The 19800-nt window shown below is 40.7% G+C and overlaps 1 protein-coding gene and 1 long non-coding RNA gene across 4 annotated transcripts in view; one reads left to right on the top strand and one right to left on the bottom strand.

The window, feature by feature from the left end:
• LOC129863654 (mitogen-activated protein kinase kinase kinase 1-like) overlaps positions 1-19800 on the bottom strand; it is a 114129-nt gene that overhangs the window by 74871 nt on the left and 19458 nt on the right. The window lies entirely within an intron of this gene.
• LOC129863655 (uncharacterized) lies at positions 15055-17959 on the top strand. Of its 2 annotated transcripts, XR_008760995.1 has the most exons (4): positions 15055-15664; positions 16459-17147; positions 17321-17393; positions 17586-17959. It is a non-coding gene; the product is annotated as an uncharacterized LOC129863655 (long non-coding RNA). The 2 variants fall into 2 exon arrangements; XR_008760994.1 differs by having other exon boundaries at positions 15055-17147.

Here is a 19800-nt window from a genome sequence, read left to right as displayed (position 1 = left end):
AGTGGGACATTTGAAGCAGAGGTCTGAGTAGTTTAATCGGAAATGTTCTTTTGACAGTTTCTGATTGTTGTTGCTAGGTTTTGTAGTTTAGGTAACTCTTGTGAATTTGGGCAGGAAGGTAATGTAATTTAAAACAATAATCTGTTTCCATTACGTGGAACAGTGGCAAGTTTCCAAAGTAAACATTTTAGTACTGAATATTGAGCTGATGAATATTGAGCTGATGAATATTGAGCTGGCTACGCAAACTTTTTGAAGGTCCTAGATTTGTTAAAACAAGTTTTATATTTTGACTAAATTAATGAAACAGGTTAACATGATAGGATTACCGGAAAGGGGCTCTTGGATTGTTATCTTTAGAAGGTGTCTATTCCTCGTAATGGGACACTATATTATCTGAAGTGTTTTGAGTAGGATTCTTTCTTCCCGGACTGATGGAAGTCCACTACAGTATGTATGTTAAGGGAGCTCCCACATTAAATAAGGCCTGTGAAATGTTGTTTGTTTTTACCCTCCATCATGAATGTTTGTTAGTGTTTCAATACCATGTCTGATTTATTGTGTGGGGTTATTTTATTTGGTTTCAGTGGGTTTTTCACAGGTTAGAGCCAAGGTATCTTGAAAGAGGTACACAAATGGAATTTTCTGACGTTTTATTTTCTGTTTTAATTGAATATATGTATTCTTTTGATAAGGAATGTGCTGAAGAAACTGTAACCTGGGATACGAAATGTATGACATGTATGAAATGTATGACATGTTTGACTGTTTTTAAATAATTAATCTAATACAGAAAGAAACACTTATTTGAAGGGCTTGAATGACCTCTGACCTCTGTCCTGACTAGTGTGGTTTGATCGCACTCACTGGAAAGCCGAGAGATGATTGGTTGATGATTTAAAGTCATTTGTAATACTGATTTGAAGGTAATTTATAATACTGATAATTACAGAGAAGTTCATAATTAATAGTTAAGTGTGATTTGGACCACAAGAAGGACAGAACTGTCTCTAGTCTATTTTTCTATTCCTTAAATCAAGTTATGGGGGAAAAATTACTTTATGGAGTTATTATGGGTAGTAATTCTAATTTGATTTTCTTATTTCAAATTGTTGTTTTATTTTTTAACCAGTAGAGTTGTTGTATTTACACAATCACTATGTGAGTCATGTGTCAAAATGAGGGAATTACCAGTCCTCTGAGGTTTTTGGATTTATACACTTCTCCTGTGTTTGCCCCTCATTTATACATAAATTCCCCATCATAGTAATATTTCCTGCATCATATCCCTCCCACGATACTTTCCCCCATTTCTACCCCCAATGGACTTGAAAATCCCCCACAAATGAAATGACCCCCCAAAATGGTTTCCTCCAAATCTGGCAAACATGTTTAGCTTTCACGCTATGGTTAGGCTAGACAGTATGTTTGTATTTGGGGTGAGGATCTGTGAGGTGATTTTGTTTTGTGATTTGTCAAAAACTGTAAATTACTTGTCAAGTCATGTGCTCCGTGTGTACACTGTGAAAAGTACATCGAAGATTTGTAATATGAAAGTTGCCAAGCTAAGTTGATATTTTTCAGGTATTGGGTATCTTTGACTTTTACTTTGTTTATTTGCGTCTTATAGTAAATGGCATTCTGGGAATCGGGAGTTTTCATTTGTCAAACATAAACAAACATGGCTGCCACCATAAAGAAGTTAGCTCCTGTAAGTTTAGCAGACACAAATCTTTTTTCTAAACAATATTACATTCCTCCCTTGTGCTCACCAGAGATGTGGTACATTGTAAACAAGTCAAGCTGTTAGGTCGCTAACTTGTGTTTTGTTTTAGTGTCAGCTAATGTTTTAGTGTCTGTTATTTAGACTGGATGGTTTATGTAATGAGTTTGGATGTGGACGTGTTCAGTATGATGCCTAGAAGATGATGTTCGCATTTATCTTTTACAATAAAAGAGGAAATTGAGGAATAAAGTTGTGAAGACCTTTATTTCCCATCAGCACAAAACATTGTTTTAGATGCTTTTCAGACAACAATGCTGTTTAGACGAATTTGTTGCATCATACATTATGTTGCTATTGTTCCAATCCCATTTTTGCGATAGTACACGGCAGGCACACACTCAACAATGATCACGGATATGTGATCGTACGCGTCAAAGGGTTAAGTATCACTATGTGCAGTCGTAGGCTCCAATAAAGTTCTGGCAGTGTCAGAAATGTCAAGCCTTATCATGTAGTGTAGCTGGTGTTAGGAACCGATCCCAGTGACTGACCAATAGCAACACGGCCGACACTGAGTATGCCACACAATAATACGATCATTGTGAATTGTCAGATTAATATAACAGTTTGATTTAAACGTTTACATGCTTTGCAAGAATAAATATTTCCCTAATAATATTGTTCAGGCTACATGTCATCTGAAATCCGGCTACCTGATGGGATTTTGATAAATGCACAAAATCACATATCAAAATTAACGTTCTACCACAGTGAGACAATGTTATTTTTGGGAAGCATATTTGATTCTGATTTGTATAAAGTTTGTATGTGAAAACTATTTCTAAGACGCATACTTTTTGTAGCATTCTCTGTTTCACGGAAATATGTCTCACTCTGCATACGTTATCAGAGTCGGTACAGCCACCTGGTTTCTTCACGCATCGCGCTGACAGAAACAAACATCTCTCTGGTAAGAAGAAGGGCGGGGGTGTATGCCTCATGATTAACGAGACGTGGTGTGATCATAACAACATACAGGAACTCAAGTCCTTTTGTTCACCGGACCTAGAAATCCTTACAATCAAATGCCGACCGCATTATCGACCAAGATAATTATCTTTGATTATAATCACAACCGTGTATATCCCCCCCAAGCAGTCACCTCGACGGCCCTGAAAGAACTTCATTGGACTCTATGTAAACTGGAAACTACATAAATGAGGCTGCATTTATTGTAGCTGGGGATTTTAACAAGGCTAATCTGAAAACAAGGCTCCCTAAATTTTATCAGCATATAGAATGCTGGCTGGCAAAATTCTGGATCATTGTTACTCTAACTTCCGCGACGCATACAAAGCCCTCCCTCGCCCTCCTTTCGGCAAATCTGACCACGACTTGATTTTGTTGCTCCCAGCCTATAGACAGACACTAAAACAGGAAACGCCCGTGCTCAGGTCTGTTCAACGCTGGTCCGACCAATCTGATTTGATGCTTCAAGATTGCTTCGATCACGTGGACTGGGATATTTTTTTTATTTCACCTTTATTTAACTAGGTAGGCTAGTTGAGAACAAGTTCTCATTTACAACTGCGACCTGGCCAAGATAAAGCATAGCAGTGTGAACAGACAACAACACAGAGTTACACATGGAGTAAACAATAAACAAGTCAATATGTTCCGGATAGCGTCGGACAACAACATTGATGTATACGCTGATTCGGTGAGTGAGTTTATTAGCAAGTGCATCGGTGATGTTGTACTCACAGCGACTATTAAAACCTTCCCCAACCAGAAATTGTGGATTGATGGCAGCATTCGCGCAAAACTGCAAGCGCGAACCACTGCTTTTAATCAGGGCAAGGCGACCGGAAACATGACCGAATACAAACAGTATAGCTATTATCTCCGCAAGGCAATCAAACAAGCTAAGCGTCAGTATAGAGACAAAGTAGAGTCGCAATTCAACGGCTCAGACATGAGAGGTATGTGGCAGGGTCTACAGTCAATCACGGACTACAAAAAGAAAACCAGCCCTGTCGCGGACCCCGATGTCTTGCTCCTCGACAAACTAAACTTCTTTGCTCGCTTTGAGGACAATACAGTGCCACCGACACGGCCGCTACCAAAACCTGCGGGCTCTCCATCGCAGCCAACGTGAGTAAAACATTTAAATGTGTTAAACCTCGCAAGGCTGCTGGCCCAGACGGCATCCCTAGAGCATGCCCAGACGGCATCCTCAGAGCATGCGCAGACCATCTGGCTGGTGTGTTTACAGACATATTCAATCAATCCCTATCCCAGTCTGATGTTCCCACATGCTTCAAGAGGGCCACCATTGTTCCTGTTCCCAAGAAATCTAAGGTAACTGAGCTAAACGACTATCGCCCCGTAGCACTCACTTCCGTCATCATGAAGTGCTTTGAGAGACTAGAAAAGGATCATATCACCTCCACCCTACCTGACACCCGAGATCCACTCCAATTTGCTTACCGCCCCAATAGGTCCACAGACGACGCAATCGCAATCACTGCCCAAACCCATCTGGACAAGAGGAAAACCTATGTAAGAATGCTGTTCATCGACTACAGCTCAGCATTTAACAAAATAGTACCCTCCAAACTCGTCATTAAGCTCAAGATCCTGGGTCTTGACCCCGCCCTGTGCAACTGGGTCCTGGACTTTGACGGGCCGCCCCCAGGTGGGGGCCCTCAGAGTGTGGTGTCAGGAAAATAACCTCACACTCAACGTCAGCAAAACAAAGGAGAGATGATCGTGGACTTCAGGCAACAGCAGAGGGAGAACCCTCCTATCCACATCGACGAGACAGTAGTGGAGAAGGTGGAAAGTTAAGTTCCTCGGCGTACACATCACGGACAAACTGAAATGGTCCACCCACACAGACAGCGTGGTGAAGAAGGCGCAACATCGCCTCTTTAACCTCAGGAGGCTAAAGAAGTTTGGCTTGTCACCAAAAACACTCACAAACTATTACAGATGCACAATCGAGAGCATCCTGTCGGGCTGTATCATCGCCTGGTACGGCAACTGCTCCGCCCACAACCGTAAGGCTCTCCAGAGGGTAGTAAGGTCTGCACAACGCATCACCGGGGGCAAACTACCTGCCCTCCAGGACACATGCACCACCCGATGTCATAGGAAGGCCAAAACGATCATCAAGGACAACATCCACCCAAGCCCCTGCCTGTTCCCCCCGCTATCATCCAGAAGGCAAGGTCAGTACAGGTGGATCAAAGCTGGGACGGAGAGACTGAAAAACAGCTTCTATCTCAATGCCATCAGACTGTTAAACAGCCATCACTAACATTGAGTGCCTGCTGCCAACATACTGACTCAAATCTCTAGCCATTTTAATAATTAAAAAATGGATGTAATAAATGTATCACTTTAAACAATGCCACTTTATATAATGTTTACATATCCTATATTACTCATCTCATATGTATATACTGTACTCTATACCATCTACTGCATCTTGCCTATGCTGTTTGGCCATCGCTCATCCTCATCATTTATATGTACATGTTCTTATTCATTCCTTTACACTTGTGTGTGTATAAGGTAGTTGTTGTGAAATTGTTAGGTATTGTTAGATTACTTGTTAGATATTACTGCACGGTCGGAACTAGAAGCACAAGCATTTCGCTACACTCGCATTAACATCTGCTAACCATGTGTATGTGACCAATAACATTTGATTTGATTGATGTTTTTCCAAACTCACTTCACTCACGTATAAACACCGAGGGAGGCTTGCGCTACTGGCACAAGTGCAGATCAAATACACCACCGCTGCTGACGTAGCCTCAACAGCCAATCGCAGAATGTGACGACAGAACTAAAGCAAATTGTACAATCTGGCCAGGTTGATATGATTTTTTTTTAAATTTGGTAACATCGCACAGTGTGACATGTAAGAATTGTAAAAGACTGAATCCGACTTAGTGTGGGAAGGCCTTTAGCTACCATGTATTGGACTTTTACTCTGTGGATGACATGTTGGTCGCAAACAGAGGGGGGCTCAAGTGTGCTGCCTTGAAAGTTGTAGCCTATGGAATAGTGGGAAGTCTTGTGTGTATTTCATGAGTGGGAGCGAGTGAGTGGGGACAATGAAACCAGATAACAGGAATTTACCATCTTTCCTCTGAATAAAGGGTTGGCGGTGTGGCCATCGCCTCGCCTCTCAAATAACAGCTATCCCACAGTGCTGTGGTCCAGGAACAAAGGGGCATTGTGGGGCTGTGCAGGTGGGACGTGGAAGGGCCGGCAGGCTGGGAGTCTATATCACTCACGTACACACACGCACACAGAGCCAGGCTCTCTGGGCACACACACTTTCTCATGAGCCTCTGCACTCCCAAAACTCTGGTTACTTGTTCACACAATCCCTGCCGCTGCTGGAAGGGACAGCGGAGCCACTGCTACTTAATGGAGGATAATGGCAGACGGCGCCTGGTGTTTCTGGTCAAAACAAGGCTGAGGAGACTCAACAACAACTTTAAACACCACTTCAAAACAGACACAGCATAGCTAACCTTTCAGACAAAACAAAAAGCAGCAATTGAATTTGGCCTAACAAAAAAACGTACATTTAAAAGGGAAAGAAACATACGCACGTGACTAACTGATGCAACAAAAAGGTCAACTGTTCAGACTAATATACACTACCGTTCAGAAGTTTAGAGTTACTTAGAAATGTCCTTGTTTTTTAAAGAAAAGCACATTTTTTTGTCCATTAAAATAACATCAAATTGATCAGAAATACAGTGTAGACATTGTTAATGTTGTAAATGACTATTGTAGCTGGAAACGGCTGATTTTTAATGGAATATCTACATAGGCGTACAGAGGCCCATTATCAGCAACCATCACTCCTGTGTTCCAATGGCACGTTGTGTTAGGCGGCCAGTTTTATTGCTTCTTTCATCAGGACAACAGATTTCAGCTGTGCTAACATAATTGCAAAATGGTTTTCTGATGATCAATTAGCCTTTTAAAATGATAAACTTGGATTAGCTAATACAACGTGACATTGGAACACAGGAGTGATGGTTGCTGATAATGGGCCGCTGTACACCTATGTAGATATTCCATTAAAAATCTGCCGTTTCCAGATACAATAGTCATTTACAACATTAACAATGTCTACACTGTATGTTATTTTAATAGACAAAAATTAGCTTTTCTTTCAAAAACAAGGACATTTCTAAGTGACCCCAAACTTTTGAACGGTAGTGTATGTAATGGAAAACAAGCTCGACAAAGATCTGATTTCGCGTAACCGTAAATCAACCAATGACACAATGACATTTCCAGCGCCTCCGAATATTGAGTGGAATCTGACACTGCCACTCAACAAATCGCAATCACTAATGCTGTGAGGACCATAGCCTAAGCCCTATACTAAGCAGGCCTCCGTAACTCTCTATTGGTCAGCTCCCCCTGTGACTTTAGTGTCGGGGGAAAGAGGTACCTTAACTTCAGCCGTATTACAGCTGGCTGGCATCATCACCATGCAGTGGGTGATCTAACTTCACAGACCACCTAAGCGAGCAACCAATGGTCAACTAATGGATCCTGGGAGATGTCCTCGACAGACCAATAAAAGTTGACCTGAGATCTGAGGCAATGTTTCTATTATAATTTGGGAACCAACGGTAGTGAACAGTTTTAACTGTTCTGCCTGCGGCTATGGAACCCTGACCTGTTCACCGGACGTGCTACCTGTCCCAGACCTGCTGTTTTCAACTCTCTTGAGACAGCAGGAGCGGTAGAGATACTCTTAATGATTGGCTATGAAAAGCCAACTGACATTTACTCCTGAGGTGCTGACTTGCTGCACCCTCGACAACTACTGTGATTATTATTATTTGACCATGCTGGTCATATATGAACATTTGAACATCTTGGTCATGTTCTGTTATAATCTCCACCCGGCACAGCCAGAAGAGGACTGGCCACCCCTCATAGCCTGGTTCCTCTCTAGGTTTCTTCCTAGGTTTTGGCCTTTCTAGGGAGTTTTTCCTAGCCACCGTCCTTCTACACCTGCATTGCTTGCTGTTTGGGGTCTTAGGCTGGGTTTCTGTAAAGCACTTTGATATATCAACTGATGTAAGAAGGGCTATATAAATACATTTGATTTGATTTGATTTAGTGAACCAGTTAGACAGCTGAAACGGAACTGAAAAAGGCAACGCAATCCCCACAACAACTTGTCAAGTCATGAGACTAAACAACCTGGTGGAGGTAGTTTTAAGTGGATCTTAAATTGGGATGACGTTTTAAATGAGTGCTTCCAAATCAATCAATGTGATGTAAGCCATTTTGCAGATGAATATGGTTGCTTTTAGACCCATTAGTCTTATTAATGCTGATTCAAAGCACATCGGCAATGTTGCTTGTAAACAGTCAGAAAAATCTAATGAATGCAGTTTCAAAGCAGGATTCTGTCCATCGTTTCCATGTTGAGAGAATCAGCCATGGAATAACTATTTTGACAAAGTGCGGTAGTGTTCCCAACAGAAGACAGCACCCAAGACAACACCCACTGAAACACAGAGTGGAATTCTGCCTCACTGAATGTTATCTTTATCATCAGGTAGCCTGCCCACACATATCACCCTCTATCTAGAGATGGGAGTGTGTGGGGGGCAGGGGAGCACGTGAGCATGAACATTTTAGCATCTATCACAAGTCACTCGTTCTCTAGAGAAACAACAGGTCCGGGGGAACAAACCCATTGACATACCATTCCAACACAATCAAATGGCCCGTCTGAACTAGACAAACATGAACATCTATCGTCAATTGTAATAACCTCAGCTGAAGGGACATTTCAGAAGTCGTGTTGAAGCTCTGTCTTTCGGCGTTAACTTCCTCGCAGGCAAGCAAACAAAACAGCAGTTTAGGTCAGAGAGGGGAAATACGTCCAAGCAGATATCCTGCAATATACATGCCTGACAGACCGAAACTGGTCAACCAATATCAAGAGGAGCAATTCCCCACTTCCGCTTCAGATCACGTGGACAGGCGAGGGACAAGAACAGCAGCATGACCTGAGATATTTCACAAGATTTTGAAAGACACATTCAACAAGCTGCCGGATTGAAACCATACACTGCCACCCCTGTCAATTCAGATAAAGGGTTAGTAAGATAGGTAGAGCAAAAATGATTGAGGGCCTCAATAGCAATCTGATGCAAAGAGGGTAAAAATCAGGCTTCCCTGCCTCTGAGACATTTTTAAGGGATTTACTACAGACAGAGGTGGTGTCAATGGGTGGAAATGCTACCGGTAGGTACAGTTGAAGTCAGAAGTTTACATTCAATGTATTTGGCTAAAGTGTAACTCAGTTTCACAATTCCTGACATTTAATCCTAGTAAAAATTCCCTGTCTTAGGTCAATTAGGATGACCACTTTATTTTAAGAATGTGAACTATCAGAATAATAGTAGAGAGAATGATTTATTTCAGCTTTTATTTCTTTCATCACATTCCCAGTGGGTCACAAGTTTACATACACTCAATTAGTATTTGGTAACATTGCCTTTAAATTGTTTAACTTGGGTCAAACGTTTCGGGTAGCCTTCCACAACCTTCCCACAATAAGTTGGGTGAATTTTGGCCCATTCCTCCTGACAGAGCTGGTATAACTGAATCAGGTTTGTAGGCCTCCTTGCTCGCACACACTTTTTCAGTTCTGCCCACATATTTTACATAGGATTGAGGTCAGGGCTTTGTGATGGCAACTCCAATACCTTGACTTTGTTGTCCTTAAGCCATTTTACCACAACTTTGGAAGTATGCTTGGGGTCATTGTCCATTTGTAAGACCCATTTGCGACCAAGCTTTAACTTCCTGACTGATGTCTTGAGATGTTGCTTCAATATATCCACATAATTTCCCTCATGATCCCATCTATTTGTGAAGTGCACCAGTCCCTCCTGCAGCAAAGCACCCCCACAACATGATGCTGCCACCCTCGTGCTTCACGGTTGGGATGGTGTTCTTCGGCTTGCAAGCATCCCCCTTTTTCCTCCAAACATAACGATGGTCATTATGACCAAACAGTTATATTTTGTTTCATCAGACCAGAGGACATTTTCTCCAAAAGGTACAATCTTTGTCCCCATGTGCAGTTGCTAATCGTAGTCTGGCTTTTGTATGGCGGTTTTGGAGCAATGGCTCCTTCCGTGCTGAGCGGCCTTTCAGGTTATGTCGATATAGGACTCATTTTACTGTGGATATAGATAATCTTGTACCTGTTTCCTCCAGCATCTTCACAAGGTCCTTTGCTGTTGTTCTGGATTGATTTGCACTTTTCGCACAAAAGTCCGTTCATCTCTAGGAGACAGAACGCGTCTCCTTCCTGAGCGGTATGACGGCTGCGTGGTCCCATGGTGTTTATACTTGCCTACTATTGTTTGTACAGATGAACGTGGTACCTTCAGGTATTTGGAAATTGCTCCTAAGGATGAACCAGACTTGTGGAGGTCTACAATTTTCTGAGGTCTTGGCTGATTTCTTTTCATTTTCCCATGATGTCAAGCAAAGAGGCACTGAGTTTGAAGGTAGGCCTTGAAATACATCCACAGGTGCACCTCCAATTTACTCAAATTATATCAATTAGCCTATCAGAAGCTTCTAAAGACATGACATAATTTTCTGGAATTTTCGAAGCTGTTTAAAGGCACAGTCAACTTAGTGTATGTAAACTTCTGACCCACTGGAATTGTGATAAGTGAAATAATGTGTCAGTAAACAATTGTTGAAAAAATGACTTGTGTCATGCACAAAGTAGATGTCCTAACCAACTTGCCAAAACTATAGTTTGTTAACAAGAAATTTGTGGAGTGGTTGAAAAACTAGTTTTAATGACTCCAACCGAAGTGTACGTAAACTTCCGACTTCAACTGTAAGTAAAAAATAATAATTGCTTTCCTAAAGATGATGCAACAAACACAACCATGACTTATTAAGAAGGCCAAAACAATGAAAAGGTTTGAGCAGAGAGGGAGCCCCTTTGGAGACTTGAAAAACCAACTAACCTCTGGAAACATTGACTTTCTGCTGAATTTACCACAAGATTGATATCTTGACTACAATAGATTGACCTCAAGTGCTCTTTTAATGCTCCGAAAACAAAATATAATACAACTTGCTATTGACGTGCAGTATGTATCAGCATACTTGGTGCAGAGCACTTAAAGATGCACATCGTGGAAGTTATAATATATTTACCAATTTCTCATCTCATGAAACCACACAAATCCTTAGTTTAAGGCAAATAATGAACTTCCAAATAATGAACTTCCAAATAATGAACTTCCAGTAGCCTCTCAGTATCTGACAACAAGACATGTTCAATTCACAGTTGAGTTAATGCACAACTATGCTTGAGTAATGGCAGGTCTACCCCATTTAATAGCAATTTAGTTTGTTTCCCAACATTTTTCTAGCTGAGTTCTCTAGTTTTGATTTGAAACAAATACAAGAGTATCAAATCAAATCAAATCAAATTTTATTAGTCACATACACATGGTTAGTAGAAATCTACCAAATGTTGGACTAAAGCTGTGACCCTGCCTTTGAAAGATCTCTCTATTCCATAATCACATATGATTTAGGCTGCTGACAGAATTAACTCATCAGGTATTCACTTTCTCTAGATCTTATATTTGGAAATAATCTGAAGCTTTCATTTAAGTGTTGCTAACTTCTGAATTTAGTGCTAGTAAGGCAGCATGCCATGGTCTCGCCTGCTAAATTTGTCTGATTGTAATGACTTTCCTCTTCTTCTGACGAGGAGTAAGAGATATCGGACCAATGTGCAGCGTGGTAAGTGTCCATTTTAATATATAAAACTGAACACAACAAAAATACAAAATAACAACGTGAATGAACAAACGAACATCGAAACAGTCCCGTATGGTACAGACACAGGAAACAACCACCCACAAAACACAATGAAAAACAGGCTACATAAATATGGCTCCCAATCAGAGACAACGACTGACACCTGCCTCTGATTGGGAACCATACTAGGCCAAACACATAGAAATATAACCATAGAACAAAACATAGAAAAACAACAGAATGCCCAACCCAACTCACTCCCTGACCAAACTAAAATAAAGACATAAAAAAGGAACCAAGGTCAGAACATGACACTGATAAACTTCCAATATACAATTTAAAGTCACAAAAGTAGCTACACAATCAGTTTGTCTGAGTCATACCACTACAGCTGACGCAGGTGGCAAGTGGGAGCTTTGTGTGCTCATTGCTTAGTTCAGTGTCCATTGCTTGGCTCTGGAATGTAGATGGAATGCAAAGAGATTCCTCCCACCCAGAGTCTTTCAGAGTGCTCGGCCCCCGTATGGGGGGGAGGTCAGGACCCCACCATCTCCACACCTTACCACTCACAGCGGGGGAATCCCCACTAACCTCACCTGGGAGCCCTCGGCATTCTCATCAACACACAAGCTGGGGGGCTCCAATTCTCACAAACCGAATACTTTTAGTGCAAAAAAAATAATAAAAAAGTGTAACAACCTTATTCTCCAGTGGACAAATGCTTCACTTCTGCGGCAGGAACCAACGCTGAGCTGAAAGGCTTGGTTGGTTGGTGAGAGTTGATGTGGGTGAGGTGTTCCTATCCTAGGGGTATCTGTACTATACTACTTATATTTGACAACTTTTACTTTTACTCCAATACATTCCTAAATAAAATATTGTACTTTACATTTTCCCTGACACCAAATGCTCAGACAGGACAGCAATATGGTCCAATTCAGGCACCTATCAATATAACGTTTTGTCATCCCTACTGCCTCTAATCTGGCGGACTCACTAAACACAAATACTGTGTTTGAAAATTATTTTGTTGGAGTGTGCCCCTGGAACATATAAATAAATTGTACCGTCTGGTTTGCTTAATAAAATGAATTTTATGACAATTGAGTACTTTTCCCACCACTGTAGTACATTTAAAACCATATACTTGGACTTTTACTCAAGTAATATATTACTGGGTGACTTTCACTTGAGTCATTTTCTATTAAGGAATCTTTACTTTTACTCAAGTATGACAACCGAGTACTTTTTCCACCACTGCCTACCACCAGCAGCAGCCCCCCTCTTCCCCAGGGCCCTCTTCCCCCCAACGTATCAGTGTGATTGTGCGCCGTGCCCTGACGAACACACATTAATGGCCCACCAGCCAGTGCGCTGACAGTGGAGCATGGCCTCCAAAGGGGAGGGTGCTCATGAGGCAGTATGAACACTGGTTTTAGAAGGGGGGGGGGGGGGCTGGCTGGCTCAATCTCATTCTCTCTCTCTCTCTCCCTTTTCAAACAAGGCTTGGACAATCCAAATGCACGTGTCAAAGGCAGGTAGAGGACGCTATAGAAGGAATTCCAATGACAGCCTCAAAGAGAATAACTATACAAAGTAGCTATTTCCTAGCTGGAAATGCAGTCAATATGGCTCCTGGTGGCGTAGAACACGTAAACCCAAGCCACAGAGAACTACGAGCTATGAGAACATTAGTTCTCCCAACAATGCTAAAAGACTAAAATCTCAAGGTCTCTGGAACATTCTAGAAAAAGACACACACAACCACCAAAAAAAATTGTGCTAGATGCCCTTTTGAGGGCCAAACTTGGTCTGAAGTTCACAAAAGCCATGATGTCTCTCTAATGAGACTCCATGGTTTCTTTGTTCAATGTTACACGGTGTAGTCCCACTTGCATGTTAATTTCACAAACAAACCATGACTTCCTCTGCTGTGCATTCTAGTCATACCGGAGCTAAAGTAGACAGCTGCCGGTATCTTATCTATCTGACCTGCAAACATGGTAAGTGTTACATCACTTTGCTGCCTCGGAAGTACAGTGGCCATAAAAGTGCAAACCTAGCAGGCATAGGTAATTTCCCCCAAGTTAATAAATACTTTCAGCGGATACATAAATAGTACAAAGTTCGTAAAATCACATGCCGTGTTCTGTGAATTTCAAAGGCGTTTCAGTTCATTGACGTTTTCTTATTAGACTGTCACAATTAATGGGCCGGCCTTGACCGTAATTCCTCAACCGACTGGCAAGCTATTGGACAGACAGAATGGAAATTGTCTTCTGCAAACTGTGTCATCACGATATAACTCAAAATTACACATTGTTCATACCGCAAGACAGCCCATGCAGCCACCATTTAAAATCTTAACATCCAAGTGCGGTAGTGTCACAGGTTCCTAATTCAGCTGGGAATATTATCACCATCCAGCCCTGACACTGCACCCTAGGATACTGTTCCTAGGATATTGTTAAAGCACTCTTAAGGGGTCTGTCTACACAGAATAAGCAACCGAAGAGCAGTGTCGCAATGTCATTTTTGTAGTGCGCTCCAACATTTGACGTACTTCTGTGCCACATGAACATTTTACCACGCTGTATCATCCCTTCCGCAGCTGTTGGGGTAGTCTTGCGTAGGCAATGAAGCTTCCTTGGTTCCTTGATCTGATCTATAGGCTATGCATCAAAGTAGCCATTTTTTGCATTGACAAACAAATATAATCTCAGCGACTGTTCAAACAATAAAACAAACATTGTAGATGTATTAGAATCCATCCAAAAAAAATATTTTCTTTAAAAGTAATAACTAGAGATTTCAGGCTACTAGTCAATACAGCTGCGAAATATGTGCTTTTTCTCCACGACCAAAACATGATAACATTCTATTTTTAGTTGATATGGGAGTGAATACACTCAAGCAGCATTTTAAACTGGGATAATGTTACAGGTTACACTGGCAAGTATAAGAATATTTGCCAGGGCATATTATTTAATTATGAATGTGGTTATTTCACACAGAGCTGTGGGGAGCTAAAAGGCTAGCTAGCTTGCTATGTTTTTAGCCTAGCTAAAGCCAGCTACAGTGGTTCCTCCTTTAAAAGTTGCGTCATACTGCGGACACTGCCTCAGCATTCTGTGGCACGTCATTTAATTCTCAGCCATTTTTTTTTATGTTACTGCAAGTTATTGCTAGTTTGACCACCAGAGGGCATCTTTGAGAAGTATTTGATAGTCTTCCATATTGCAGAGATGCGGGAGAACGGGGAGGAAGGAGTAGGTTGTCCTTGTAAATAAGAATGAGTTCTGAACTGATTCCATATGTGTTATTTCATAGTTGTGTCTTCACTATTATTCTACAATGTAGAAAATAGTAAAAATATAGAAACATCCTGGAATGAATAGGTCCCAACCTTTGACTGGTACTTGCTTAATTAATTTGATTAATATTATGGTGTTTCTATTCCATGAGAAACGCTCTGGGTAAATTCAGACAGTTTCGCTCTGGTTTATATTATTTGGTTTATATTGCCCATTCATTGTCAGTTAGAGACAGTAGTGCATTGGGACCCAAAAGCATAATCAGTGCTCTAACTCCCCCTTGGTCGTTAAGGCACATCTGGTCTGTGATAAACCCCTGTCCTTTCACACCTAGCTCGGCTTATTAGACTATTCTTGAGTAAAGGTTGAATAGTCTATTGTTCAGCTATTAGCACCCTCCCAAACTTGCAACAAATGGATGTCTTTTTGTCGAGAGCAAAGCTTTTTTATTTAAGTCGAAAATAATTTTTCGGAAAGTAACTTTATTTTCAATCAAATATAATTCTTCTGAAAGCTAAAACGGGGCTTCACAGTAAAACAAAACAAATGTTTTCAATTAAATATTTAATAATAGAGCGTAAACTTTTATGCATTTTATTCCCCAAAAATATTTCGCTGTCAACCATTTTGGCCATTTTTTGAGTGTCCGTTTGGCTACAACCAATACTGTTCAATAAAGCCTTTCTCTCCGACACAAAGGAAGTCATAGCGGACACCTACGAAGAAGGACTGTGTGATGATGGCATCTCAGGTAAGCAGCACTGGGCGTTCTTCCGTCCAACTTTTACATAGCTAGTAGTTAGCTCCTACGATTCAGTGTCGTTCATAACATTGTACTATATAACATAGATACATACATACCGTAGAATGATTAATCATGCAATTATTATTCTCAAGCTAGCCAAAGCATTTAGCTATGAACGCCTGTTCTCGCCATTTTCAGTTGAATTAATCTAACTTTATTTCATGGCAACTCATAAGCAGGCCATGTCATATTTGTTTCATAGTCGATATATAATCATATTTCACGACAGTGTAACGGTTAGTTTTATTTACAGAAAGATAAAAGAAAACAATATGTCTGTCAGGGAATGCTATTTTGATGTCAGATGAAGAGTTAGACCAGAAAGTCAGTGACATTAGGGCAAGGATGCCCCATGCGGGCTTTAGAATGGTCAAAGGAAGTCTCAGAGCAAAGGACCATCGTGTACAATGGCGAAGAGGCTTCGCGGCGTGTAGATGGTGCAGGTATCATTGCCAGAATGATCCAGCTTCGTTGCATTGCTCTGCAAAAATACTCTGATCCTGCTCCCCTGTCTCTCGTCCACATTGATACAAATCATAAATTGATAAGGTACTAAAATGTATAATGTCTCCATCAAATCTAAGAAGTTATTTTTACTTTTTTAGTCTTACTTATTTGTAGACCAATGTTCAATGATGTATGAAATGGGAGTTGTTCTTCATCAACTGGTAATACATAAATAATGAAGCAGGTTAATAGGTTAAACATTTCACTTTTAATTCCAATGCTTTTTTCCCAAGATACAACATTGTCATCTTTAGCGGTATAGATGGATTTTCAAGGAAGGTAAGTATAGTATTGTGTATACATATTGCATTTTTCCCATCACCTATTGAACAACCACAATACCAGTCTGGTTTTAAGCCTTCTGTGCTGTATTGACGTATCCTGAAAATGACATCTGCTGCTTTAGATTGAACGGTCGGTCATATCTCAGTTATTGTTTACAAATCTACAAAAAATAAGCTGTTTTCTTTACTTTCAGAGTACGAGCTGATCAAGGGGTCGAAAATGTAGATATTGCCAGATGTTCACTGTCCGAGGAACAGGCTGTGGAAGCTTTATTGCTGGCAAAAGTGACCATAACCTGAGGTAATTAAACTGTTCTGTGTTCTTTTTCTCTCTTCCTCTCTGCCTGTCTTGTTGTACATGGAACCTGTCTCACATGCACAGTTTTGAAGAAGAAGGATACCTTGACCTGTCGAATTCTATCCACCTCTTCTGTGTGGGATGTGTTCCTGCCTCGTCTGCGGGCAGATCTGCAGCATTTCACAGAGTTGGAATGATCACCCTTTAAGTACAGAGGCGAACCTAAGACCTCACCAGCTGTGGCATATCGGAATGCTCCAAACACCTGTGCACATTTTTGTTTTTGCCTTAGCACTACACTGCTGATTCAAACGATCAAGTCATCATCAAGCTACAAGTGGTATTTATGTCTAATAATGACATTATCTTCTATTGTTTGTCCTCATGTGTCTGTTTTTCAGCATAAAGTACTCTTTGGCAACTTAGTGTGGACACCAGGTGAGACCACACACACACATTAACAGTCTCTCTCCTTCACCTCATCCCTCTCCCCCTTCTCCCTAAATCCTCTAGGTGATATCAGCTGTGTCGGTGAACCCCTCCCGCATCTGAACTGGCTGACACAGAGGGCAAAGCATGATCAGAGGTGAGAGGTCAGGTCAACAGGAAGTATTATTAAAAAGAGATGCTTTACATTGAAATACAGACAGAGATGTAGTAGTCCCAGAGTTAATGATCCAAGGTCAGTTTTGCATTTCACCTCCTGAGGATTATGAGAAATGAAAAAAAACAAGGTTTAATCATACTCTCTCTCTATCCATATGTCTCTCGTCTGCAGGTATGTTTTGAGGTGAGAGAGGAAGCCAGTCCCGTCATCTCCACCTCACCTGCTCTTAAGATAACTTTCGGGCTGACTGGGAGCCCAAGGCTGGTTAGGAGACAATATGTAATTGTGATGAACTGAGAGAATATTAGGGTAGCACTGTAATTCATGAATCATATGCTGTCTGCCTCTGTTCTTACCTCTTTCCCTTTCTGTCTTCTACACCTCGTCTTTCTTACTCGTTTTATAATGCACACCATATGTGCATTGAAGTACAGAGTGAACTTGTATTTATAATATAACATTACAATTATCATAATTATAATGCATGTATTATGTATTTCAAACACCTGGATAATGAACTTCTTTCAATAAAGCGTTTCACATTCTCCACTGGTTGAAATTAAAATACTATCTCATTGAAATACTATCCTGTGTCCTCAGTGTCAGAGCTACTAGGAGTACTGGGTGGATGGAGTCAAGCGCCGAGAGCAGGTTTAAGGAACGTGGATTTATTTTCCAATGCACAGGGAAAACGATCATGCCCTAAAACACACGGGCGCATGAAAAGATGAGTCCAAAAACACCGGACTAAACTGTTCCGAGAAAATAACAAAATCCACTTCACAATCCAACACCAACATAACAGAAAACAAGCCAGCACAACAGCCAGCGGGCTACCTACCCTTAAATAGCCTACCCACCAAACTAAACTCAAAACAGGTGCACCCAATCAGCCCAAACTAACAGAAACAAAAAGAAAAGAATCGATGGCAGCTAGTAGGCCGGTGACGACGACCGCCGAGCGCCGCCCGAACAGGAAGAGGCACCATCCTCGGCGGGATTCGTGACACTCAGATTAATGCAAATGAAGGGAGTTAGATATGCACGTTTTATTTCTGTATATATGAATTACAAATCAGCCTTGACTTAAATTATGTTTCTAGTCTATTGCATAGTTACAGTGTGTAATCATTGATGTCCCAGAAGCAGGAGTGGTAAACACTGTTGAAGTGTATAATTGTAATACATACATGCAGACATTCCATTTTTCAAATAATGGAGTTTGAAATGACTGAAAAATAATGTCTCAGAGATTCATACATGAACCGCACCTATATTTGCCAAGGAAGAGTACATTATCAGTGAATATATTCAATGTACAGGCTACAATGTGGGAATCTCATGCGTGGTAATAACTACAGTACATGTATATAGGACGTGCATCCTTGGCACAATAAAGTTATTATATTCTACTCAATCCATAGGCTTCATTAATGCCATTCAGACTTGAAGTTGATACAACAACTATGATAGCTGAGGTTCATAGATTGGTATGAATATTAGTTCAGAGCCTAACGTTTTGGGGTCCATACACAGATCGGCTACATACTGTAGTAGCAAGCTACAGGTCCATAGGCACACAGATCGGCTACATACTGTAGCTAGCTACACATCCATAAGCATACAGTTATTTTCATCCTCCACTACACATTAAGCAAGTAAATAGTTAGCTATGTTACTTAAGCTGCATTACACGGCAAGGCAAGCTAACACAATTGTACATTAAATTTGCAGTAAATGCTTTAGCTAGCTAGATTCTTTACATCCACTGTTTCCCAAGATGACAGCCTGGTTTGCTAGTTCTCAGGGTCCCTAAAACATTAAACAACACGAATTACAAGTCAAACTGTACTCATGTCATAACACCAGCTAGCTATCTGGCTAATGTTAGCTAGTCAGTTAACTTGCAAAGTAGCAATTTTTGTAAATTAACTTTATGACAAAAAATATGCACAATCGTTTGTCTCTACATTAACTAACATATTCCTCTCAATTGTGTGTTTTTAGCTTGACTCGTTATGACGTTATAACTACATTTATTTATTTATTTCACCTTTATTTAACCAGGTAGGCAAATTGAGAACACGTTCTCATTTACAATTGCGACCTGGCCAAGATAAAGCAAAGCAGTTCGACACATACAACAACACATAGTTACACATGGAGTCAAACAAACATACAGTCAATAATACAGTGAAAAATAAGTCTATATACAATATGAGCAAGTGAGGTGAGATAAGGGAGGTGAAGGCAAACAAAATATATATATAAATAAATAAAAATATAAAAGGCCATGGTGGCGAAGTAAAAACAATATAGCAAGTAAAAAATAACACTGGAATGGTTGGTTTGCAGTGAAAGAAGGTGCAAAGTAGAGATAGAAATA

Source organism: Salvelinus fontinalis, chromosome 10 (assembly GCF_029448725.1).
Source record: "Salvelinus fontinalis isolate EN_2023a chromosome 10, ASM2944872v1, whole genome shotgun sequence".
NCBI lineage: Eukaryota > Metazoa > Chordata > Actinopteri > Salmoniformes > Salmonidae > Salvelinus > Salvelinus fontinalis.
Note: the sequence above shows the minus strand (reverse complement) of the source record. Positions and strands in the feature narration are given on the sequence as shown.